This window comes from Notolepis coatsorum, assembly GCF_963971535.1.
Source record: "Notolepis coatsorum genome assembly, chromosome: 17".
Classification (NCBI taxonomy): domain Eukaryota; kingdom Metazoa; phylum Chordata; class Actinopteri; order Aulopiformes; family Paralepididae; genus Notolepis; species Notolepis coatsorum.
The window spans coordinates 73,220,031-73,245,756 of NC_140181.1; positions in this window are offsets into that span (position 1 = coordinate 73,220,031).

Genomic DNA, 25,726 nt, shown 5'->3' on the forward strand with positions numbered 1-25,726 from the left:
TTTTAGGTTGTTAAATTTTTAATACACTGTTAATATGGTTGAGACATGTGTTGATGCTTGTTTTAGATTATTAAATCTTTAATACACTGTTGAAATGTTGGCACAAGCCTCCGACTTGTAGGATAATTTATTGATGAAGGCTTGCTGAAGATGACACATTTTGACATGATTGTTTTTATTAATCCTTAATAATTTTATACGCTGGGGAGGGGGTTGGACTTCTCCCTGGGAATGTGTGATTAATTCAAAAACCAGGGGACAGCTGCCCCTGGGGAATGAAATGTGTGAGTGTTACCCTTTTTGGTGTTTACAGGAGGGCCCAAGGGGGGTCGTCCATACAGCGGTTGTTTACAATGGCTGTTTGTTCTTTTATGACAGGATGGAGTGAGATTAGATGCAGCAGGAGAGGGTCAGAGGTGAAGATGAAGGAGACAGTTGTAGAGTGAGAGAACAGTTGGCAGTTATTTTTATGACGAGGGAAATGTTGAGACAGGAAGCGTGCTAATACAGGACACAGCTGGGTTAAGTGAGTGAGACAATCAAGAAAGTGGCATTCATTTGGGGTTATGACTTATGAAAGTTAACTGGTTGATAAGGGAATAATTTGAAACTGTCTGTGCACTGGACGGCAGGGATGGTTCTAAATTTAGGATGGGTCCAGTCCATCTTTGAAGTGAGGGTAGGAGTGTAGAAATTAAGTGTGAATTGTATTAGCCAGAGATGAGTGTAGCCTGATGAGAGAGTGATGAGTGCAGAAGAACTAACCTTTGTTTGTCAGAAATGTGAAATGATTAACGAGTGTGGTGAAAGGTATATGTTTATAATATGAATGAGGCGTGGATGATGTTGAATTGTGAGAATGTGTTGTGGCACTGTGGGAGTGGAGGTTGGTTGAGTTGGTACAGATGTTGTTTTTTATTTAAATTTAATGTTTGTATGTAGGTGTGAGATTGGGACCCATACACACACACACACACACACAGACACACACACACGCAGACACACAGACACACACAGACACACACAGACGCATTCACACAATTTGATCACACATGCATACACACGCACAACTTAGCTTTCACTTAAGGTGAAACTAGTCTTAAAAATAACAAAATGTGTTTAGGTAAGGAGTGTATCGAACCACTTGGGTTATACCATTATCATTTGTTTCATATCATTTGTTTTACTGAAGGAGTTTGTCGTTATTACTTTCATTTTGATTTGATTTCTGTTGAATGTTTTGTAGGGATGAGGTATTGAAGGTAAATTTTTAGATTTCTTTTCTATTTTTAATCTATGATTGTGTGGCCTGAATGGGTGTGGATGGAGACTGTAGAGAGAGAATGTGCTGGCTTAAGAGGTGTCAAAGTCACTGACATGTGTGAATGGGACGGTTGGATTTTGGAAAAACCTGGTTTTTATTTTATTTCATTGATTGACTGTTATGGTTATGAAAGCGTTAGATGTAGAGTTTTGATTTCTTTTCTTTTCTTTCTAAATAACCATTAAGGTGGTCTGCGGTTGGAGCTGGTTAATTTCATTTGATTTTCACATCTGTTGGAATGTTTTTTTGATTATTTGCGTTTTGTTTGTTGTTTCTCTATGATCTGGTGAGAGGACGGTTGAAGCGTGAGGATACATTGGAACAGATCGATGGCAGTTAAGTGGTCCCATTACGTTTTGCATAATGATTAACCATTTGGCGTCTCTTGAGGAATATTTGACATATTGTATAAGGAAAATTTGTTCTGTGTTTTTGTTCCCTTGCAGTTCAGTCGGAGAGGGAGGATGGACCATCACAAGTGGGGGGATCATGGGGAAAATGTGTAGGAATACATTTCATTAGATTATGACACGTTGGTGTGACCCGTTCAGTCAGTTCCTGTGGGAGATTGTTGGATTATGAAGAGAGGTCGCTTGGGACTCTACCCCTCCTTCAATATAGCCCCGAATACGAAGGCCGGAGGTTGAGACATACCTCCAGACTGACGGAGTCGTTCGTCTGTAGATCCATGGAAATACAGTCATGGGACAGAATATGACGAGGTCCAGGCCTAAAAACAGTGGCTTCAGCTGAGGCTGGCCGACATGGGGTGGAGGGGGGGGGGGCGAAAACGGTCGGAGACTGTGCAACCAAAGCGTTGAACAAGGGCCTCTGTGTGATTGATTGGTGTGTTGGACGGGAAGTGACTGAACGGTAACAACTGGTATAGATTATGACACAACGCAAGAGTACTAAACTAAACACATACACATAGGTAGAGTAAAAAGTAAGGTGTAGGTTATGGCCGACGTGGTGAAATTTTTTTTTTGTTCCTTGCGTGATGCTCCTCCCTCCCTGTCCGTCTGTGCGCAGAGGTGGTAAGGTTTATGTCCATAGGGATGTTCATAAAAGGGGGGAGAGGTGAGAAGACCAACTGAGTTGATTGTGCAAAATGTGATTGGGCGGACTTGGAAAAGGAATTAACAGGAGAGGAGAAGCAAAATGTATGAAAGAATGAAGAATAATCTCTGTGTCTCCACAGATCATGTCAACGGATACCATAATTTTAAAAAAATTGTGTTTTACTTTAATGTGTAATGTTTAGATTACATTGTTTTAATTGTTTTCAACAAATAAGCCTCTGGCTGTGAGCCCAGAGGAACAAAGCCTGATGATAGTAGGTGGTAAACACTGTTTCATCAAAGGCAGAATAGGTTAATTGGGGATCTGGATGAAGGGGTCACCAGGATTCCCCGGGAGGGGGCCATAGTCAGGGGAATGTGGGGGAGAAAAGAAGAAGACAAGAAGAAACTAATTGATGATATGTACCAAAGAATAATGAAAAAGAAAAAATATGAGAAAAAAAAAAAATTGGGAAAAATATGATTTTTATTATTATAATGTATGGTTAGTATGAAAATCAAGTCAATATACAGTATATGACAATTGAATTGTCAAAGTGGGGAAATGTGGTAAATATTGACGTTGAATTTCATAATTAATATGTGTGAATAAATTAGAGAACCATAAATGTAAAGCCAGATGTACCTTTCAATAGCAGAGTGGACTCAGTGGCTAAACAGTCAACTGTCAGTTGAGACAGCTGCATCAGATAACAGCTGCAACAGTTATTTCAACCCCCACTCAAGCAATGACTAAATTAGAGAACAAACGACACCTTCTCGAACTGACTGTATGTAAATGCTGATCAGAGACAGCTGGGTTGACCACAGGGCAGACCAGTTTAGACTTGTTGAAGCATGGACACTAACTCACAAACAAAGTAATCGATTAATCAACTGTTTAGTATCAAAAGGTCTCATATGATGTCTGGTATCAGTCTTAGAAAGCACTGACTGTACTTGGATGATATTAGACATCTATAGCCATACCAAAGGGTTAAAGCGATCATGTCACACCCCCCCTCGTGAGACAAGCCAGGTCCCTTCATCTCAGCAAAAGATCACACGGACGTGGGCCACCGATGGGCCCCTTCTGTCTCTGTCCCATCAACGTCGCCACAACCCCAGGGGGGGGGGGCTGCCAGCGCCCACAAGGACACCCCCCACAAGAGATCAACCCCCACAAGAAGACGCTGGATTGGACCAGCCATATCTATTATTGGCTAGAAATTATAGTATATAGGAGGGCCCTAAATGATAATTCAGGAGCTCTCAGGCCGGAACCACCAAAAGGGGGTCTGGGGGCTCCCCCACCGCTTCGAAACCACCCAGAAACTACTGTGAGCTGATGCATTCTACGTGAGTAAATCATGGGAAACATCAATGGTTGTTTATAGATTAGAGTAATGTACAGATCCCTGATCTGTAGACCAGATTTACTCATGTATAATGTGTACAGTAAACCATGTATGTTCAAATTATGTTAACCAAGTGACTGTTTGATGTGCAGTATTTAGGTTTGAGATGCAAACCTGATTGTGATATTTCTGTACAACAGACAGCTGTTAATATTCTCTGATCATCTGTTGTATGTAGAAGTCAACCTTCTATTCACCTTGGACTCCTGGCTCTGATCAAATAAATCAGCTGAGTTGAACTACAATTCTGGCTTGTCTGGCGTACACGTTTTATTCTTCATCTGCATTAAGCCAGATGAGGAGACCAACCATTCTATCAAGTATGAATCTTTCCTCCTCCGTCCAGATAATCAATCTCATTGTATTGTGCTACAATAACCTCAAATTATTGTAGGAAGTCTGTGGGAATTTACTACAGTCCTTCCATCACTGATAATGGTAGGACCACCATTGGCATGATCGCCTGAACCCGGGCACATCTACCTGACCAATCTAAAGGAAGTGTATTCCTCAACCTCCTACCGCCGCAGAGCCAGTATTGGTCCGCCAGTGCCATATCCTGGACATGAAAAGGGCAAGCTACAGGCCGTGGGTTGGTATCCACTCCCTTTAACACGACCCCGTGTCCACACTTTCCTTCTTTCGTGCAGTTAGTCGTGATGCTCCAAATAGTAGTGCACCGCCCCTCTGCCACCTCCCCTACGTCCCGGGTCCCCTCCTTTTGCAAGCACTCGAAATCCTTGGTCAGCCATAGTTTGACACCTCTGGGTATTGGCAACCCCGTCGCTACCCCCTGCACACGTACATCCAATTTCCTACAACGTTCCCGCATAGTGACATCCTTGAAATCCGTGACGTTTCCTGCCGCCTTAAAACGACTAGAGCCGAGAAACCCCAAACACTCTGCCTCGCACCAAGGGCGACTATTATGGGGCCCCTCCCATGCCTCTGCGTCCCTGTCACACTGAGCCCAACTGAACTTCGTGCCCTTCACCAGCAGCCTATCCGGACGTGCCTTGGAGCAGACATAACAATCCTCTATCTGATTCTGCGCGCTCGTGTACTGGACCCACTTAAACCACTCATTCCCTAAAGCCGCCCTATACATCGGGTCAGCCTCCGGGTCTTCCTCGTCATAGTCATAGTCGCCCCCATCTTGTTCCCCGGAAGGAAGCAAACCCCTCAACCTGGCCCAGAGTGAGCCCACTGAGTCCCTCAACGTTCCGGCTGTCCTCTGGAACATATCCTGTCCCCCCACCTCTTCCGACTCAGTGTCCTTGACCTCCCTTTTTCCCCTCACCCCTGTCCCCTGTGATTGGTTCGGGACAGGCTCAACCCTCCTATCTACCCCCACAACCCGATCCTCGTTAGTATAATGGTAAGTATCCCCGCCTGTAACGGGGGAATGGTCAAAATCAAAAACATGCCCTTGCGGTCCTACGGGAAACACCCCTTTTGGTTGTAGTCTTATCTTCTCCCCCCCTTCCTCGATGGAGGGCAGAGGGGGCACCTGATTCTGAGCCTGGTCATGAAAGCCTGCCGGTACTTGAGCCTGAGCGGGACCCCGTGGGACTCCTACCCACTCAAACCCGTCATCCTCAAGGACGGGTCGACCGTGACGGTTCTCAATGACGTCGTTGTGCCCGGCCGACCGTCCGCACACTGCTGCCAACATCTGCGGGAGCATCAGCAGGCACTGCACCTTCCAGTTGCCGTCTCGGACCCTCCATGTCGGGTTCTGCATAACTGCGATCGATTGTATCCCCCAAGAGATCGCCGCTGGCCTTTATGCAGTGATTGAAGTGGAACCAGGTCGCTGATCCTTTGACTTGGACTGCCGTTCCAGTCGATCGAATCACCTCGTACGGGCCCTCTCTCCGGGGTGATGACCACTTTCTCTTGTGGACCTTTACGAAGACCAGGTCCCCAGGGATCAGTCTCGGTTTGGTGGCTTCCTTCTCCGCCTCCTTCACCCCCTTTCTCTCCTTTCTCTGCTCCTGTCGAAACACAGCTTCATGTATTTTAGTCACTTGCTGAAGATATTTTTTCAGATCTTGCTCAAAAATATCTAATGCCGGGCCCCTAGCCAGGTGTCTAAATGGCGGTGCTGGCATGCTGCGGCCTGTAAGCATTTCATGCGGTGTTAGCTGTGTTTGGCGGTTTACGCTGCTTCTAATAGCCATCAGAGCAAGTGGCAAAGCATCAATCCAGTTAAGCTTAGTTTGCATACAGATTTTCAACAGTTTGTTTTTAATGACCAGATTGGCCCTTTCCACCTTTCCCTGCGACCCGGGACTATAGACACAGGAAAGGCGCTGTTTTATACTTAATTTCTGCATCAGCCCTTTAACCACCTTGTCGATGAACTCGCGGCCATTATCGCTTTGTAATATCGTGGGAATTCCAAATCTCGGAATGACCTCGCGACACAGGAACTTGATCACTGTGTCCGCGTTCTTGTGTTTAGATGGAATGGCCTCAATCCAGCGACTAAAGCAGTCCTCTACTACCAGGAGGTATCGTTTGCCCTGCACTGGCGTTATCATCGCTTTGACCCTTTTAACCTCCTTCCAGTTAAGAGTACCCTCCTCCCGTTCGGATGCACTCCTTCCCCTACTTAGATGCACCTCTCCCCGTAAGGTTTAGGCAGTCCGCTACGACGCAACAACCAGCTCCTTTCTCAGGACTGCCTTGTCCGACGTCGGCCCCTCTCCCCCAACAGAGATGCAGGTCTCCACTTCCGGCGGTAAGGTCTCCTCTCATGAACGGAAGCAGTCCCCTTATTTTACCTTCAGGTGCAGTTTAAGGCTGGGTCCCTTTCCAACCTTAGGAGAGACAATCCAGATTCCTCTGAATTGACACCCCTCATCCCTCTGCTTCCCAGCATTTTCTTTTCAAAAACACTGATCACAGAAGCACAGCTCGCCTACTAACCCTGTATCGGCTAGTAAGGTTACTGTGGCCTGACTGTACATTAAGCCAAGTGCATTTATGCCCATACTGTCCAGTCACTCACAGTCCCACTTCCTGCGTTTCTGTGACTATAAGCAGGGGTCATAACGCTCTCCTGACCGGCTGGCGACCCAGTCGATAGCGACCTCATAGTCCGTCATCAAATCAGGACCCCAAGCGGCTGACTGTCCGTAGTACCTATCAGCCACTCAGTTTAGAAACCGACGGTCTTGTCCCCACCCCACTTGCTCTGGGCATGGAAATATTGACCGTTTTCGCCAGCCTTGCCTGTTCACGGCAGGAGCTGTGCCCCTTCCGGTGCACCGCCCTGCTCCTAGGTGTGGACTGTCGTCCACGTACCACCCAGTGCCCACACCAACTTACGTGCGACGTTTCCTGGGCCGACTAGACGGTACCACAGTGGTATGTTATTTCATACCTCGTTACGCACGAGGGCCTTCAGTTTCTCCCCAGCACTATATGGATTGTGTTTAACGTGCGCCCAGACTCTTGCGAGCCCACTGCCGCCTGTTACGGACTAGAGGTTCGGGGCGCCTACCCCCTCCCTAATCCGTGTAGTCCATAATCAGATGTCTGAATGGTCCCTCAGGGAGGGGTGTGTAAGCCGCCACTGTCGGTACTCCTTTGCGCACATTGCCCTGTAAGCATGTTAAACACCTGGCTAGTGTAACGTCAATTTGTGCCTGAAGCTTTGGGGACCAAAATCCCATTTTCGTGATTCGTTTCAGGGTCTCTGCTCTTCCACAGTGATCAACACCATGAGCCTCAGGTATCACCAAGGACAGAAGATCGATGGAGGCGACTATCAAACCGTTATGACTCCTCCACAGACCATCTGCCCCCCTTACAGCCCCCCTCTCCGTCCACGACTGTTTCTCGGCCTGCGTGGCTGAGTCCTGAAGATCACTCAAATTATCCTCAGTTACCTCAGTCGTCAGTTCGGCCGCAAACATCAGAACAGCCGTGGACGGCACCGCAGCCGCCGCCTTCGCGGCCTCGTCCGCCGCGTTGTTTCCCGTCGTCACAAAAGACAGGTCTTTTCTGTGTGCCTGGCACTTTACGATAGCAATGCTTTTGGGCAACTTTACAGCCTGAATAAGCGCCACAACCTGCTTGTGGTGAAGGATCGGTGAGCCGTCCGATTTCTTAAAGCCTCTTGCCTTCCAAATGGCCGCGAATAGGTGGCATACGCCATGCGCATACGCAGAGTCTGTAAAGATGTTAACCGTGCGATCTTTAGCTATTATGCATGCTTCTGTTAGTGCTATTAGTTCTGCAAGCTGGGCCGAACATGGTTGCATGCATTGTCCGGCCTTTCTTGTTAGTGTTTCTCCGTTAGGTTTGCACTGTACGACGGCGTATCCTGACCTTAAATTTTCCCCCTCCCGATAGCAGGACCCATCCACAAAAAGTGAGAGTTCTGCTATCGCGAGCGGGTCGACTCCCAAATCAGGACGGAGTTTCACGAAAGCCTGTACCTCCACCTCGCACTCATGCGGTTGACCCTCGCTCGGGAGTGGTACCAGATCCGCCGGGTTACTGCCGTGGCATGTTTTTATCGTAACGTCCGAGTACTGCAGGAGCCTCATGTAAGCCTGTTGCCGTTGGCTGGTCAGAACAAATTTGCCTCTTTCAATCAAGTTTGCCAATTTGTGATGTGTCCAAATGCAAATGTCATATCCCATTGTCACGGCCGTTGCCTTCTCATACATCAAATGTGCTGCGGCCAGGGCCTGATAACAAGGTGGCAGACCCTGCTCTACCGGCGAAAGAGCTCTAGAGTAATATGCTATCGGTTGTTTTTTCCCACTCACCCCCTGTGTTTGAGTCAGGACAGCTGTCGCATGCTGCGCTCTATGTGAGACGAATAAGTGGAAACACTTCTCATAATCCGGCAGCGCCAGGGCAGGGGCCTGTAACAACAGACGCTTAATGTTTATGAACGCGTCCTCCCCCTCCTCGGTCCATGTCAAGGGAGCGCGAAGCTTGTCTGTACCCGCCTCTTTTATCATCATCCTCAACGGCGCTGTCGCTATCGTATAGTCCTCCACCCACTCAGAGCTGTACCCAGTCATCCCTAAAAACGTCATCATCTGTCGGACCGTCAATGGCCTAGGTGCCTTGGATACAGCTTCGAGTTGCGTGGGTGAGATGTTTTTTATGCCCTTTTGAATGACGCGAGACAAGTACTCAACTTTTGGCTGGCAGTACTGCAGTTTTGAACGGGATGCCTTGTGGCCTCCCACGGCCAATCCACTCAAAACTTTGATGGAGTCCTCATGGCACTGCTGACGTGTATCCGAGCAGATTAGAATGTCATCTGCATACAGTAAAACCGTGCTGAGTAGTGTGTCGCACACTCCTTGCAAGTCTTCCTTGAGCGCCTTCGAGAAGTAATGCGGCGAGTGCGCGAACCCTTGTGGCAACCGGGTGTAAGAGTATTGTTTCCCCCTGTGGGTAAAAGCAAACAGATACTGAGACTCTTTTTCCAATGGAACACTGAAGAATGCCTGCGTGAGATCAATGACCGTATAGTACTGCGAGCTACTCGGGATGTTTGTCAGGAGGGTGTGTGGATTAGCGACTTCCGCCTCTGGTCCAGACACCACGTCGTTCACCGCCCTTAAAACGTGTACCAGTCTGTACCTAGCCCTGTCCGCCTTTAGCACTGGGTGGATAGGTGTATTACATCTGGATTTGAAAGGGACGAGCACTCCCCCCTTTAACAGTCCCTCAATCTGATGTGATATAGCTTCCTCCGACTCTGGCTTCATTGTATACTGTCTGATAAAGGGTGGTCTACAACCCTTCTTTAACCTGACCTTCACTGGCTGTGCCGACAATATTAGACCCACATCTGTGTCGTGTTTTGACCACAACCGTTCCGGGGTGCGCGCCAACATGTCCTGTTCCAGCAAAGCATCCGCCTCTGGAATAACGCAAGGGTCTCCTGGTAATCTGATTACTTGCGGTTTTGCCAAAACTGAAAAGGAAATCATTATTTTTATGAAACTCCCATCTGCGCTGTTCCAAATTAGCGGAGATTCCGTGGAGACCCACCTTTGAGTCTCGGATTCCTGTATCATTGAACCTAGATGTTCGGATTCGTAACCAGGATTTATTCTCAGAGTGATGTGTGGGGCGGCGTCTCTTAGTCTATGTTGTTCCCGTAGATACTTACCCGTGTTAACCCTCAACGCCGCGCCCTGTCTCCCTACAATTATCGCAGATGAGTTAATCTGCACCTGCTCGGGCTGTCCCTGCAACCATGCCTTGTTCCTAACTAGGTCACTATTCGTCAAATATTGTAGTGTGCAATGTGCCTCCATGTTTGTTTGTCTAGACTGAGGCAGTTGGGTTTTCAGAAATGGCTCCCAGGGGTCACAGACCCTTTGCAGCTCTGCATCTATGTTGCCCAGCCAGAACACAGTGGCCTCTTTCTCCCCCGTCCCTTGTAGCATCATTTGGTACACGTCTTGTTCAATTTGAATCCCCTCAGGCGTACATAGGATTTTACAGCCTAGTTTACACATTGCATCTCGTCCCAAGAGATTGCGCGGGGTGCTGTCCGAAATTAATACAGGTATTGTTATGGTCTTGTTGTTATACGTCATAGAGATTGGATCTGATGTGGGTATTAATTGTGTTTTTCCCGAGAATCCGACCGTCCGAACATACTGTCCAGACTGGGGTAAGTGAGCGGCGTATTTTTGCTTTATGCAGGAAAAACCTGCTCCAGTGTCTGCCATCATCTCTGTTAATTTGCCCTCCACTAGGACCTGCAGAATAGGTTCTTGCTCAGCTCCCTTGGAAACCACAATCATTTGATTTCCCCCCGTCGCATTCTCTGGGCACCCCTAGTGATTACCCCCCTGGTTTCGAGGCCCTCCTGTCTCCCCCTGGTCGTGGGGCCCTTGTGACTCCCCCTGGCGCACGGGTCTTCCATACTCCGAGCCGGGACGGTATGGTTGCCTACATCTCATTTCCCTGTGTCCCTGCATGCCGCAGTTCCAACAGTGGCAACGGGGAAACTGTTGTTCGTTCCCCGGTCCCTGTGTAAACCGTGGGCCTGATTGCCCATTCCCTGCCTGCCGCCTGGACGCCTGGTTCTGTGAACTATAGCCATAGCTTCTCACTACCTGAGGTGCAGGCGGGGGTCCCTGGTCCTGCATGGGTGGAGAGGTAGCAGATGACACCATTACTGCCTGCAACCTCCTTTGGGGCTGCAGTTGTTGCTGAGTTAACTTCCTTGAGTAATTTCTATCCTGATCCCTGACTTTCTGCTCCTGAGCCCTTTGCTTCTCCACACTATGTGTTACATGTGCACAGAACAAAGGATAAGTCATGTCCATTAACCCCACCACGTCTTCCAGTCTATTCTTAACCACCTCTGGAAGCCCTCTCATCACACTTTCTCTAAACATCGCCCTCTGCAACGGGTCTATTTCTGGGTTGTGTCCTAGCTCACCTCTCCACTCCTTCAGTATTTTGTTCACATAGGTGCCAGGCCCTTCCGTCTCCATTATGGGGTTGCCCGCCAGTTTTGCCGGATTAATACGTGATGGATATTGATTCCTGAGTTTGTACCACAACGCCGCTCTATGCGCGTTGAATATGTCTCCATCATGGGCCTGCGTGTCGCATGCCACTCGCATCGATGTATCACCCATGATGTCCCGGCAGGCACCAACTCCTAGCAAACGCGTCAACAGGGATTTGACGTCACCCACTGCTAGCAGAAAAGATGACGTATTTTCCTCAAACTGCGTGATCCACCTGGAGGCTCCTTCTGAAAGGTCCGGTAGTCTTGCTATTATGCCATCGATGTCTAGAGGTGACCATGGCATGTGAAAGATATCGTTCCCCTTTATTAGCAGGGGAAACTGGCCTGTACTTGTCACACTTCCCAGGAATGTAGGGGCGAAAGTCAGGGTTCCTGTAATGTTTCCTTTCTCCTGTGCTGGTTTCGTGTCGTTCTCATCTTCCTCATCAGTCAACAGTTTGGTGTGGCCACACGCCCCGTGTTTCCCTGATGTCTGCTGTGCCATATTTTGACGGGCCTCTTCCTCTATCTTCCTCCCGACTCCCTCCCTCTGCCTGCCCAGGTTCTCTACCTCCTCTTCCTCTGCATCATACAACTTCCGACGTACTGTCTCGCCATATGCCGCCAGGACTTTCGGATAGAGATCCTGCGGGGTCAGTTTGGGGGGGGTATCTCGCCTAAGGGAGGTCTCTGATCTAGCGGAGGTTTCTGACCTAGCGGGGGTTTCTGACCTAGCGGGGGTCCCTAATTCCGTCTCCTCATATTCTCCTCTTATTGTCACAGTGCCCACCGGCAATTGCGTGACATAAGGTGGGGATGTTGGTTTCCCTATATCCGTCTCTCTCTGATTTAGCGCTAAAGCTTCCTGCCTGTATGCTCTCCCCTTCTGGGCGTAGAGCTTCATTACCCCCAACTCTTCTGTCCTCTTTTTCAACCTCTTTTTGCTGCTGTCGCCTGGCTTGTGGTTACGAATCATTACATTCATCTCTTCGCATACGTCGAGATCAAAAGTACCTCCGGAAGGCCATTTTGTGTCCCCGGCCTTTGTACGCCTCTGCCACCGGACACCAACCTTGAGAATTAGGTTCTTTATGAACGGGTTCCGGTCTAACAGTATGTCCTCTGCTGTATGCATCGTTGTTTAGTGTGTATGTGTGTTTATTGTGTTGTGTATGTGTGTGTGTGGTTGTACTTCAACTACTACTACTCTACAACTACCACTCCAGGACACAGTTAACCTAGATCTACTACCACTCTACTCCAGGACACAGTTAACCTAGATCTACTACTACTCTACTCCAGGACACAGTTAACCTAGATCTACTACTACTCTACTCCAGGACACAGTTAACCTAGATCTACTACTACTCTACCCCAGGACACAGTTAACCTAGATCTACCAGGACACAGTTAACCTAGATCTACAACTACAACGCTACTACAACTCGGTGTGTGTGTGTCTGTGTGTGACTGTGTGTGTGTGTGTGTGTGTATGTCGGTGTGTGTGTCTGTGTGTGTGTGTGTGTATGTGTGTATGTCGGTGTGTGTGTGTGTTTGTGTGTGATTGTGTGTGTGTGTGTGTGTGACTGTGTGTGTGTGACTGTGTGTGTGTGCGTCACAACCCGCTGTCTACCGGGACACAGGAATGTGTGTGTGTGTGTGTGTGTGTGTGTCGGTGTGTGTGTGTCTGTGTGTGTGTGTGTGTGTGTGTGTCTTTGCTGTGTGTGTGTGTGTGTGTGACTGTGTGTGTGTGTGTGTGTGACTGTGTGTGTGTGTGTGTGTGTGTGACTGTGTGTGTGTGCGTACTGTGTGTGTGTGTGTCACAACCCGCTGTCTACCGGGACACAGGAATGTGTGTGTGTGTGTGTGTGTGTCGGTGTGTGTGTGCGTCACAACCCGCTGTCTACCGGGACACAGGAATGTGTGTGTGTGTGTGTGTGTCTGTGTGTGTGTGTGTGTCTGTGTGTAGTGACTGTGTGTGTGTGTGTTTCTGTGTGTGTGTCGGTGTGTGTGTGTGTTTGTGTGTGATTGTGTGTGTGTGTGTGTGTGTGTGACCGTGTGTGTGTGACTGTGTGTGTGTGCGTCACAACCCGCTGTCTACCGGGACACAGGAATGTGTGTGTGTGTGTGTGTGTGTCTGTGTGTGTGTGTGTGTGTGTGCTGTTTGTGTCTGTGTGTGACTGTGTTTGTGTGTGTGTGTGACTGTGTGTGTGTGTGTGTGTGTGTGTGTGTGTGTGTCTGTGTGTAGTGACTGTGTGTGTGTGTGTGTGTGACTGTGTGTGTGTGTGTGTGTGTGTGTGTGTGTGTGTGTGTGTATGTGTGTATGTCGGTGTGTGTGTGTGTGTTTTCTACCACCAGGGGTCAGCAAACCCAATAGAGAAAGAGATGTGATGAGTCTGTATGCTACACCTTGGCCCACCAACAGGGGTCAGCAAACCCAGGAGAGAGAGAGAGAGATAAATATTTAGTGAGATGTGTGTGTGTGTCTGTGTGTTTGTGTGTGTGTGTGTGTGTGTATGTGTGTATTGTGACACAGGGAATGTGTGTGTGTGTGTGTGTGTCGGTGTGTATGTCTGTGCGACTGTGTGTGTCTGTGTGTGTGTCGGTGTGTGTGTGCGTCACAACCCGCTGTCTACCGGGACACAGGAATGTGTGTGTGTGTGTGTGTGTCTGTGTGTGTGTGTGTGTCTGTGTGTAGTGACTGTGTGTGTGTGTGTGTGTGACTGTGTGTGTGTGTGTGTGTGACTGTGTTGTGTGTGTGTGTGTGTGTGTCTGTGTGTGTGTGTGTGTGTGTGTGTGTGTGTGTGTGTGTGTGACTGTGTGTGTGTGTGTGTGTGACTGTGTGTGTGTGTGTGTGTGTGTGACTGTGTGTGTGTAGGACAGCTAGCCTCTCTGTAGCAACAACCTCACAAGCCAATAAGAAAACGAACAATAGTGTATCCGTAAACGTAATTAGTTTGACACAGAGAATGCCAGCTGTAATAGTGTGTTTTGAATAACAGCAGAGCGGCACCGGTTTTTGTTTTGAAAATTGAGAGTCTTATCTACAGAGGACAGAAGGCACAGTTATAACAAGGTGGTGTGGAATGTGGAGAGTGTCGTAAAGGAATCAGGGAAAGGGATCAAGGAGAAGTTTGAACAGATGGAGCAAAATTTGACCAGAGGTCGAAAACATGCAATTAAAATTGATTAGTGGCGCACTTATAGCCCGTTAAAAGAGGAATCGCCCTAGTGTAAACACCTCACCACTCGTGTTCATTTTCTAGTCGTCCATATCCGAAAACCAGTTCACACAGCCAGCTCACTTTTTCCTCCCGCAGAAACTCTGACGGATATTTATAATAACAAGCCCAACGCTTACCTTTTTTGTTGACAACCGGCAGAATGTCTACGGGAGATTCCAGGAACTGGCCATATGAAAAGGCCCGGTGGAGCGATCTACAGGTCAAGGGTCACCAAATGTTGTGGCTGATGGTTGTTTAACACAGCAGGAGACGATAGTTCCAATTTTAACAAGTAGGTAATTTATTTAGGAAAAGAAGTTCTTAACAGCAAAAGCTATGGATCGAGCAGAGGATCACCACAGCTTGAACAAAAAACACTCTCACTCTCAATCCCTCTGCTTGTCCCCTAAATCCCCTCTCAGTCCTGCCCCCACATGACAGATATGATGACGTATCATATCATGTCAGATCTGACATGACGTACATTAAGATGATACGTAGATTTAACATCGGAGAGAGATAAAAACATTAAGAACATCGAAGAGAGATAAAGACATTTAAGAAGAACATAGATTTAGATAAAAACATTAAGAACATCGAAGAGAGATAAACAAGATATGATGTACACACACGATATGATGTAAAACATTAAGAACATCGAAGAGAGATAAAGATTTAGTGAGATGTGTGTGTGTGTGTGTGTGTGTTTGTGTGTGTGTGTGTGTGTATGTGTGTGTGTGTCTGTGTGTGTGTGCGTCTGTGTACAGACGTGTGTGTATTGTATGTGTGTATTGTGTGTGTGTGTCTGTGTGTGTGTGCGTCTGTGTACAGACGTGTGTGTATTGTATGTGTGTATTGTGACACAGGGAATGTGTGTGTGTGTGTGTGTGTCGGTGTGTATGTCTGTGCGACTGTGTGTGTCTGTGTGTGTGTGCTGTGTCTGTGTGTGTGTGCTGTGTGACTGTGTGTGTCTGTGTGTGTATGTGTGTGTGTCTGTGTGTGTGTGCTGTGTCTGTGTGTGTGTGCTGTGTATGTGTGTGTCTGTGTGTCTGTGTGTGTGTGCTGTGTCTGTGTGTGTGTGCTGTGTATGTGTGTGTCTGTGTGTCTGTGTGTGTGTGCTGTGTATGTATGAAAGAGAGAAAAGACACAAGATTAGAGCACACGATATGATGTACTGAAATGTCCATCTGCCTATCTTGAGGCTGTTTTAAGAACATCAGCCAGACTGTCGCCCTAGTGTCTTTGAGCCCTGCTAGTTGACCTATATTAAACTAGTCAAGACTAACCCCTTTCCTACCTCCACCCCCGTATACACATTTTCCACAACAAGAGACTGACCGTGGCCCCCAGAGCCCGACAGAAAGCCCTCCAGACCTGGGATATGAACTGAGGGCCTCTGTCGGAGACGATGTCAGCCGGGATCCCATGGAGCCGGAAGACATGGAGTACCATCAGGTCAGCAGTCTCTGCAGCAGAGGGGAGTTTGGGGAGAGCAACGAAGTGCACAGCCTTTGAGAAACGGTCAACAATGGTGAGGATGGCAGTGTTACCATGTGAGAGGGGAAGGCCGGTGATGAAGTCCAGGGCGACGTGCGACCAGGGCTGACCGGGGACTGGGAGCGGACGAAGGAGTCCGGCGGGCGGTCGGTGGGAGGCCTTCGCACGAGCACACACGGTGCACGCCAGGACGAAAGCGCGGGTGTCCTCTCTCATGGTGACCCACCAGAAGTGCCTCTTCAGCAGAGATAGTGTCCGGTCGATCCCCGGGTGGCACGCAAACCGGGAAGCGTGAACCCACTCGAGCACCTGGGAGCGGACGAGGTCAGGGACAAAAAGCCGGTTAGGTGGACCGTTACCTGGGTCCGGCTGGGCACGCTGTGCCTCCCTGACGACGGACTGGATCTCCCAGGTGGCGGTCGCCACCAGACAGGAGGTGGAAAGGATGGTGTCGGGGTGTGTGGACCCCTCCTCAGGGACGAACTGCCGGGAGAGGGCGTCTGGCTTGGTGTTCTTGGAACCAGGCCGGTAGGTCAGGGTGAAATTAAACCTAGCGAAGAACAGCGCCCAGCGAGCCTGGCGAGAGTTCAGGCGCTTGGCCGTTGAGACGTAGGCGAGGTTCTTGTGGTCCGTCCAAACCAGGAAGGGGACCTCCGATCCCTCCAGCCAGTGCCTCCATTCCTCCAGGGCTAGCTTGACCGCCAGGAGCTCCAGGTTCCCGATGTCATAGTTGACCTCGGCTGGGGTTAGGCGGCGTGAGAAAAAGGCGCAGGGGTGCAGCTTCTGGTCGGTGGCGGAGCGCTGGGAAAGAACCGCCCCTACTCCAGTGCAGGAGGCATCCACCTCCACCATGAACTGGCGGGACGTGTCCGGCTGGACGAGGATGGGAGCGGTGGAGAAGCGCCGGCGCAGCTCGGCGAAGGCGGAGTCCACTGCGTCGGACCAGACGAACGGCACCGAAGGCGAGGTGAGTTGGGTGAGAGGCGCCGCGACCAGGCTGTAGTCCCTGATGAAGCGCCGATAAAAGTTGGCGAATCCCAGGAAGCGTTGGAGCTGTTTAACGTTGGTGGGACGGGGCCAGTCGGACACCGCTCTGATCTTCTCGGGGTCCGCACGGATCTTGCCACCCTCTATGATGTAGCCAAGGAAGCCGATGGAGGAGACGTGGAACTCACACTTTTCCGCCTTGACAAACAGCTTGTTCTCTAGAAGACGCTGGAGGACCCGGCGGACGTGCTGGACATGCTCCTCCATGGAGCGGGAGAAGATCAGGATGTCATCTAGGTAGACAAATACGGAGCAGTGGAGTACGTCACGGAGAACGTCATTGACGAGGGCCTGGAAGACAGCAGGGGCGTTGGTCAGACCGAAAGGCATTACCTTGTACTCGAAGTGGCCGAGTGGTGTCTTGAAGGCCGTCTTCCACTCGTCTCCTTCCCGCATGCGGACAAGGTGGTAGGCATTCCTGAGGTCCAGTTTTGTGAAGATGGTGGCACCTTGCAGGGGCTCAAAAGCAGAGTCGATTAAAGGTAGGGGGTATTTGTTCTTTACCGTGATGTTGTTGAGACCCCGGTAATCGATACAGGGGCGAAGGGAACGATCCTTCTTGGAAACGAAGAAGAATCCTGCGCCGACAGGAGAAGAAGAGGGGGTAATTATGCCCGAGGCCAGGGATTTGTGAACGTACTTCTCCATTGATTCTCTCTCTGGGCGCGAGAGGTTGAACAGGTGACTAGCGGGGAGTGGCGCCCCGGGGAGTAAATCAATGGCGCAGTCGTATTGGCGATGGGGAGGCAGGGAGAGAGCCTGTTGTTTGCTGAAAACTGCCTTCAAATCGTGGTAGGCCGGCGGAATAGCAGACAGATCTATGTTCTCTTTGGGGGGGTACGAACCGGCGCCCTCTAGTGACGGCCGAGCCGACTGTAGACAAGCAACGTGACAGTGGGCGCTCCAGCTGGTCACCAGGCCGGTAGGCCAATTGATAACGGGATTGTGTAACTTGAGCCAAGGCATGCCAAGGACAATGGGATTGTGGGGAGAGTTGGTAACGTGAAACCGAATACTCTCGCTGTGGTTCCCGGATAGCAGAAGGCGAAGGGGTACGGTGTGGCGAGTAATCTGCGTGAGTAGTTTCCCGTTTAACCCCCGGGCGTTGCGGGGTATCGGCAGGGCGTCAGTAGCGATGTTGTAACGGGAGACTACTCCGGCGTCTATGAGGTTCTCGTCGGCCCCTGAGTCAACCAGGGCAGATAACGGGAGTGTTTGGTTATTCAGACACAGCGTGGCGCGGAATAGCATGTTTGGGCCAGAGCTGGGAGCGATATCTAAACTCGAACAGACGCCCAGCGCTACTGTCGAGCCCCGTCGTTTGGGCGAAGCGAGCAAGAGGCAACCGAGTGACCCGTTTGACCGCAGTACAGGCATGCTCCAGTAGCGAGCCTGTGTCGGCGTTCGCTGGGAGGGAGACGTGAGCGGTCGAGATCCATGGGCTCGGAGGACCTATTTTCTTCGGCGCGGGCAGCGCAACAAGGCGGACCGGGTACAGGCGGACGAGTGGTGCTAGCTTTCTCTCGACGACGTTCCCGAAGACGCAGATCCAGTTCTCTGGCCAAATGGATTAATTCGCCCAGGGAGGTGGGTCTTTCTTTGGACGCAAGCTCGTCTTTAATACCGTCGTTCAAGCCCCGGCGAAAGGCGCCTCGCAACGGTGTGTCCCCCCAGTCGGAGCCGGCGGCGAGGATGTGGAAATCGATAGCGTATTCGCTTACATCTGCGGCTTCCCTGGCGGATAGAAAACAAGCCGGAGGCCCCCTCTGAGTCATCTGGAGGGTGGTCAAACACCTTACGCGTGTCGTCGACGTATTGTGAGTACGAATTGCAGAGGAAGGAATTGTTGAAGTGGAGAGCGGTGGCCCATCTCAACGCCGCGCCTGTGAGCAGCGCCGACAGGTAAGCCACTTTAGACCTATCGCTGTGAAACGTGTGGGGTTGTTGTTCGAACACTAACGAGCACTGGAATAAAAACGCACGGCATTTGGAGACGCTTCCGTCATAACGTTCTGGTGCAGGGACAGGGGGTTCCTTATGCGGGGGGCTTGGTGCAGCGGGGGTAGCGGCTGATGAGCCCTGCTGTGCCAAGTGTGCCTCGATAAGTAGATACTGTTTTTCTCGCTCAACGGAGTCGAGGGCGAGAGCGGCCAGCTGTGCCGTGACGGCGTCTAGGGAGTGGGCGAGTTGGTCTACCCGGGCGGTCTGGCCGTTAATGATACTCACAGACTGCTTCTGAAACTTCTTCCATTCCTCTGTCTCGTGTACAGCTGGTGCTGTCATCGTGGTCGTGGTATACTGTGAGAACTGGAGTCTGGAGCACAGCCCAATTGCTGAATACACGAGAAGAGAAAGGAGCGGTGTGGTAACCTTGACTTCATAATTTCATAATCAAATTGTTAGAATAACCCTGAAAACAGAAAATATCTGTAGTGAGGCATTACATAGACTCTCAGAGCACATTTTGGAGAAAACCTGCAGGCCAAGCCCATAGAGTTGTTTACACAGTTGTACAAGAGCCATTCCAATCCCCCAAGAACCAAACACCTTCTAGACATGTGACAATAATAGATTACCATTTTAGGAATGCCAAAGCTGGTTCCTTTCATAGAATAATACAAAGTGTCAGTTGGTAGACAGGGTTTTGGGATGGCTCTTGTGAATTGAATAGTATTAACCTAAGACGCACTGAATATACTGGGTTAGTGTTTTCAACACAAGCACTATTAAGGCTGAAGTCATCAGACCTCATCAGTTGAACACCACCAGGCGACACCTCTCATGACGACATTGTTTACTCAGTCACACACCACAGAAAAACGGTGACTACAGCAGTAAAGACAGTTGTCTAACCAAGATTAGAGGTCACAGGAAACATAATTGCATTATATTAGTTTAGAAATGAAAAACAATGTTGGAATAATAAAACAAGAGTATAGTAACCTATTAGAAAAGTAACTTACAGAAGAACCAAATAGAAGGAATGTTAACATGAGTGATTCATTCAAAGGAGGCCACAGTCCAACCCCCCCCTCTGGCCAAAAAGGAGGGGGCTACCCATGGCTGTTACAGACACATACGACCAGGAGACACCAAATGAGGACTGCCTGTGTTTAGATACTGGTGATTGGTGGAACTAGGTTAAGAAAAGTGAGGTCATGAAATCTATAAGTATAAAACAGTGGGTTTTGGTGAGGAAGGCCAGGCCAGCTCAGAGCACCCGCCACACACCGTTACCCAGGGGGTCTGAGTCTGCGTCCTCCATCACCACCACGACCATGGTCTACTTTGTCCCTATGTGAGTAGAAACTGTATATGGAATAATGTGATAACTACTAGAGTAAGATGCCTATCTTAGGCCCAGGTTTTATCATGTGGTGACAGAGTACTATGGTCTTATTTCATTAACATAACATGACTAAAATGTATGTACAATACTGTCTTTTGATGTAAAAAGCCAACGAGGGCTATTGTGATTTACCTGCATCAAATCCTTTTGTACAAATCATGTATTATGTTTGAAGTGTCCTGTGTGTAACCAATGCATTATTCCACTCGGCCCACGCTGCAATTAAATGAATATTGGACCATAGCTACCGGTTGTCTGGCTGTATACAACTTATTCTCTACTGGCTAAATTTGGGAGCCCAGATGAGGACCATTGTTTCTATCACACTGTGATCTTTCCCTTCCTCTAGTTAACAACCTCACTACTGTGCTATAATTAATGGATATTCATGTTGTGAATATACAACAGTTGGTGCCGTTTTTAAGACCCGTTCTGATATGTTCACATAATGAGCATGCGGAAAAAGAACCGGGAAGTGGAAATTTGCAGTACAGAGTGAGAGGCTGTCTGGAGGATGAGAGAGACATGGGGTGAATAGGAATATTGATGGTCGTGTATAGCCACAGTAGGACCCAGGGTGGATATGTGTATTGTTTGCTTACAGGACTGGTGGTGATGTTAGGTTAGGATGTCCAGAACTGAACCTGCTTATTTTGAGTTGCATTACAGGAAATACGAGCAGCGTATTTGTGCATACCATTGGGAGCAGGAGGATGGGACTTTTTTATTTTTTGTTGATTATATAAGGCCGGCGGCCCGACGAGTGGTTATTAGTCATAATTTAGGGACAGGTTAGGGATAGAAAAATGGCTTAGGTGCAGACATCTTGAAGCATGTAGGTTAGGGATAGCAAAATGGCTTAGGTGCAGACATCTTGAAGCATGTAGGTTAGGGATAGAAAAATGGCTTAGGTGCAGACATCTTGAAGCATGTAGGTTAGGGATAGAAAAATGGCTTAGGTGCAGACATCTTGAAGCATGTAGGTTAGGGATAGAAAAATGGCTTAGGTGCAGACATCTTGAAGCATGTAGGTTAGGGATAGAAAAATGGCTTAGGTGCAGACATCTTGAAGCATGTAGGTTAGGGATAGGTAAATTATTTGAAGGAGACATGAGAGTGTAAACGTGGGAATTCTTTACCCTATTAGTGGGACGAAATTTTATTATTAAATATATGACTGGGCTCGCCGCTCAGAGGACTGTGTTTGACGCGGGAGATTAGGAAAATATGGGTTTTTTAGGAAATAGACACTAGCGGATGTTCCGTGAAATTTTTTTAGATGAAAAGTCGGCTTACACAAGAATCCAAGGTTAATAGCGTTGCGCCATGTGGTCGATGTCTCGGTTTGTTTGTATTTGTGTATTTGTGTAAATTGTATGTGATCAGTAGCAAGCTTGACGAAGGTTGTTACGTTTTGACGTGGATCGGATCGATACTAGTCTGGAGCAAATCGTATTGGAGGTTGGAGCTAACTGGTTTAGCTTGGCGGAGAGGATGCGGTATTCTAGAGATGTTAGAGCGCCGTTGTGAAGACATTTGCGAAACGCTGTGAGAGAAATTGTTGTTAGGAGGCGAGTCGATGCGTTCGTTGCAGTGATTGGGGTCGTTTTAGTGGTTGTATATGATGCGATAGAAATTGTGTACAAGAGTAACGTGAATGACAGAAGTCGCAGGATGATGACGTCATGGTGTTGAATGGAGAGTGTGTAGCGTTCACGGCGCGTGCGACCAGGCGGAGAGACGGGTAGGAGAAATGATTAATGTTGATCTGTGTAACGGCGTTGATATATGAGGATGTTTTTAAATTCTTCTACGTTAGTTTGTTCTTTTAGAGTTGGTTATTTTAGGCTTGTGTGAGTTGTTTATGCTTTGATTGGTACTGAGCGAATTGCGTGGATGAATGGATCTTGAAAGGCACGGCTCCCGTGAGGGCCTTGAACCTCGCATGGAGGCTGGCTAAGCTAGTTAGCTTGCGTGCTGTTGTTGTGTGGCGTTTGCAAGCGACATGTTACGTTTCGTGTTTTGAGAATGATGTTTGGGGAGGGGTAGAGAACGTGGCATGTTGTGAATGTCGTGGCAGTGTGTAGTTATGCTTTGCCGGAATACATCGTCCGGGGAGCAACGTTGGCCAATGCGCATGCGCGATACAACGTGGATCAATGCATTCGTAATTCGTAATTCGCTCAGGGGACAGGAATAACGGGTGAGAGGATATTCTATATTATGTATTATGGTTGTATTTGTATATTGTGCATTGTATTTATGTGTACGCAGGGGTAGAGATAGGTGACTTATCAGTGGTTGGTTTAAGGGAGAAAGTTGAGAATAGGCTGCGGACGTTGTCAGAGTGTGGATGATTTAATATACATGCCCATAAATTAAGCTGGGATTCATAAAACCGGCTGAACTGGGTGGTTGTGTTGTTGTCTTTGAAACATAGGGGTATATTTTTAACCAGGGGGGAATGAGTAGTTGATTAAAAATAGTACAGATAAAAACATACAGTTGTTAAGGGGAGGCAGACCAGAAATGGAGTCCCCCGTTTTAAATACATCATAACTTTTATTGCATACATGATACACAGTTTGGGAGTAATAATGGGATGAGTTGATGAACGTTGCCGGTGATAGGTTAGGATTTCACAAAACTAACCTTATCAGTGACTAGTGGTTGAGAAGGGAAATACTGTGTGCACTGCACAAAACAAGTGTGTACATGTGTGATGTTGTAGATTATGGGAGATAGTCATTGGGGAGGAAATCAATTTGGGGTTTATACTGCAGAACATTGCAGTGAGTCTATATTAAGGGAATGATTTCGTTTGCCTGTGACCAAGTTAGACACACAATTTAACTACTCTGGGTCAATGTATCATTTAAAAATGGGAACAAAATATATACATTAAGTCTGTGGGATATGCTTAGGTGGTGATTTTATTACTTAAATGATGTTGTGTTAAAAAAGTAATTGTGTTAATCTGTGTGACATGTACAATTGTGTGCTTGGAAAATGTAGCTTGAAAAAAATGCTTGTATAGGATACATTGATTTTGGTACGCTGTTGGAATAATGTTGCTGCAAGTCTTTAGATGTAGGCTTGTTGATATGTATTTTGTTGCATTTGCTATGTTGAAATACTGTTAGAATGTTATATCTTTATTGATTACAGAATCCTTGGGTCACAGTGGGATAATAGTGACAGGGGGTTTGTTTAGTAGCTGTTTTGATGTAAGATTGTGTTTTAGCAGTTATTATAAATGATTTGTGTGTGTAATGACTAACCTTTTGTTGAATTTCAGGGGGGTCATGGGGTAAAGAGATTTATTTTAGGTCACGGGAACTCATAAGGAGTGACCCGGGCTATCTTTACTAAGCAGTAAACGGCCCGAGGGGGGCCAAGCAGGGAGTGAGACTGGACGCAACAGGAGAGAGGTCACGGAGGTGAAGATGCAGAAGACAGTTGTAAAGTGATGACAGTTATTTTTACGACGGGGGAGAGGTTGAGACAGGAAGCGGCTAATTTAAGAAGAGGGTAGGAGACTGTTGAATAGGAGCCAAATCAGATGAGGTTATTTACATTTGATTAGGGCGGCCTGTTTGATTGAAGGAATAACCTGGAGATAACCAGTTCTAGCAGGCTGGGGTGTCTACAGGTTGAGAAAGAGGTTCTGCTAGACCTTTTTGAGTGCAGAGATAGAGAAGAGATGGGATTAGCCTGATAATGAGTGTAGCCTGATGTGAGGAGTAGGAGAAACAGTGAGGACTGTATGGTGAGAAAGAGTGTACTGGATTAGCCAAAGGTTGAGAGCAGAAAAGTTAAGAGGGAGAAGCAAACTAACCTTTGTTTGTCAAGAATGTGAAATGATTAACGAGAGTGGTGGAAGTATATGTTTATAGCATGAAGGATGATGTTGAAATGATCTGTGTGGCTGAGAATGAGAGAGGATGTTGGTTATTTTGTGTGGTTAAGAGATTGAGTATGTATAAAAGGGATTTTGGTGCAGGAGTGGAGGAGTGAGCGTGTCATTTTTTATTTCAGTTCATATCATTTGAATGAAAGAGTTTGTTTTGTTTAGAAGTAACAGCCACTGTGGTGTGCTCAGGATGTGTGGATGATGTTGAATTGTGAGGTTTGATTGGCTTTGGATTTTATTTCTTTTCTAAGAACTCTGGTGTTCAGGATTGAATGGGTTGTGACAATGAGGAATTGGATGGAAGCGTTTGATTAGGTCATATTCAAGGTTTAAAGTTTTATTTTGGTACAGATACTACTTTTATTTAAATTTGATTTTTGTATGTATGAGTGAGCGTGGATGTACATTTTTAAATTTATTTTCTAAATGTTTTGATCTGTAGTTGTGTGGACTGAAAGGTGTTTGAATAGGAACCAGTAGGGGTGATTGTGCTGACTTAAGAGGTGTCGAGTCTCAGGGACAGGATGCTGTTCCAATTGAGGGTGTGTGTGAGAATTGATGATGAAGGTAGATGGATGGTTTTGGAGGACCTGTTTGTTATTTTATTTCATTGATTTGCTGTTTTAGGTATGAATGGTGATTTTTTATGTAAAAATTGCAAGGCATGTGGTTGATAGTCTCACATGTAGAAATTGCAAGGCATGTGGTCGGAGGATGTGTTATGTTTGAATATTTGGTTAATTGTTTGATTTTTTTTCTCTTTTTCTTCCCATATGTTTTCTTTTTTTTTGTTGTGTTAATGATCTGGGGAGAGGACTGCCGGGAGAGGAGATGCATTGGATCAAATCAATGACAGTTAAGTAGTGCCACCACGATTTGCATATGGAATTGATGGCTTCCCTTATTGAGTTGACATATTGTGTAAAAAGATTTGCTCTGTGCTTGTGTCTTCAACAGCTCAGAAAAGGGAGGGGAAAGGCAGAGCAACGCTGGGAGAGACATGAATACATTTCATTAGAAGCAGTGACGTAGGATTTCATTTTTCCCTGTTACTCTGCAGTCCAATGAAGGTGAGAGAATTCTTGTAACACAGAGACCCCTGCCTGTACAAACCCCATGCGGGTGGGGCCAGGTTGTAAAAATTGAACAGATGTGGTTTGGAGGAACTTCCATGCTATAATCATCTGACGACGGGTTGTCATGAGATAATCGATGACTGGACCTGGGATGACCTGGCCTGGGGGGGGCGGGGCCAGTCTGAAGACTGAGCTGACAGTGTGTAAACAAGGTTCTCTGGGGAGTTGTGGTTGGACTGCAGGGGACAGGGACGAGACTGTATAGATACTGATGGGCTTTGTCTTGTGCACATTGATTTGG